This window comes from Erpetoichthys calabaricus, chromosome 8, assembly GCF_900747795.2.
Source record: "Erpetoichthys calabaricus chromosome 8, fErpCal1.3, whole genome shotgun sequence".
NCBI lineage: Eukaryota > Metazoa > Chordata > Cladistia > Polypteriformes > Polypteridae > Erpetoichthys > Erpetoichthys calabaricus.
Window position 1 is genome coordinate 78,134,753 of NC_041401.2, and position 2,017 is coordinate 78,136,769.

A 2,017-nucleotide genomic window follows, 5' to 3' on the forward strand; every position below is an offset into this window, starting at 1 on the left:
GTGTGTCTTGAGCATGTGTTATGGCAGCTGAAGATTAAATTCCTTCAAACTGAAATGTCTTGGCTCAGGGCCATAGCTGGACTTAGAATTATGAAAAATAGGCTTTCAAATAATTTCCCCAGTGATCTATGCAGCTAACACATACTTGTAACTGAGAGGAAGAAAATGAGGGTACACATGGAGATGAGAAGACAGATGGATAACCACAGGCTGAGAAAGGATCTAAATTGAGAACACCCCAAATCCACAAACTTGAGTAACAGGCTTTACTGTTTCAGGTGATATATAAAATGGAAAATCTCTGCCTTCTGCAGATGCTGTCCACATTACTCACGGCTGTTTTTATACATTTAAGGAGCCAGAGGGGTGTCTATCTATTCTCATCTTCCTGACCAGTCTATATTGCTGTCACTCTCAACTTTAGAAGCTCTTAAATCCTCATTTCCACAGACCTTAAAACCTATATAAGCATTTTTTATATTAACTGCAGTCTTAACAATGACTGCAGTGAACAGGACAATGGAATGTGATAACGACAATTTGGCCAGCATCCCAGAGTTGAGGGGCAATAGACTGTTGACATGTTCATCGGCCGCTTTGTCAGCCTTTCCTTGAACTTATCCTGCAATTTATTCATAATGAATCAAGGACTGACAGGCAAACTCCCTTTATTGCCCTCGACAGGTTCTTACACAATGAACTACCAAAGCAATGTCTTTTGGGGGGGGGCGGGGGGGGGGGGGGGGGGCTGCTGCTGTAATTTGATTGTCCTTGGATGGAGTTGTTTCAACAGACCCAATCTATCTGGACTATTCAGAGATCTACCCAACTGCATGATAAAATTCAGCATAGACAGTGATACAGATATGTCCACACAAGCCAGGGAGTGGCTCACTGCTGATTTTCCATATACAGGAGCATATGGGTTAATTATCTGAAACACATGACATGACTCTCCATAGGAAGGGAGGAAGTAGGACATACCTGGACCACAGATCAGTTTACAAGGACAAATATGTATGCATATAGTAGCAGGCAGTGTGGTGCAGAGCTTAAGGCTTTGGACTTCAAACCCTAAGGTTTGAACTGACACTGTCATCCTGAGTAAGTCACTTCACCTGCTTGTGCTCTAATCAGAAAAAGAAATGTAAGTTCCTTTGGGTAAAAGCGTCGGCCAAATAAATGTAACTGTGGTGAGATCAAGTCCAAATCAATTAAGAAATGAGTGGGCACAATCTAGAGTCCCTAAAAATAGTGAAATACTAATCCTACAGTACAGAAAAGGATGAAATAATCACAGCACAACATGACTGCTGGTAAATCCTGTCTTTGTTGTTAATGGAAAAGTAATTTAAAAAAAAGGTCTATCTAACATAATCCAGTTTAGATTCGCTAGCACTGTAAATCTTACATGCATGCCATTTAAAATTCACATGAACAGTTTGTTCCACGATTATATATATATATATATATATATATATATATATATATATATATAATTGTAAACATATCACCGCCACTTTCACAACATCTACAGACGTCGACGTGTTTTATGCATGTACATGTGTTGTTTTCAATCTGCAGTTGTACCAGGTTGTGGCTGCGTTACACTTTTTGGATTGTAATCCTTACAGATCCCATTAAACACCCCATTTCTTTGCCGCCACTGTTTCATTTGGCATGCATTGGCAGCCCGTGGCACACCCATGGCTGAGTCACCATGGTTATCTCATAAACAAGTTTAAAAGACACGTCCCAGGCTGATTTAAAACAAACTTGGACAGCGTGTAACACACACGGGCGCGCGCACACACACACACACACACACACACACACACACCCTCCACTGTTCGCTCTCTCTCTCTCGTGCGCTACTTTTGCATAGCAATGCACGTATCTCTCTCTCTGATGTATCGAGTTTGCTCTGCGGTGTTTCGCGTCTTCGTCATTTCGTGCACCACGGCCAGATTTCCTGTCAGTACAAATGTGTAATTCGGCGCCCCGTTCTTCTTTGTAC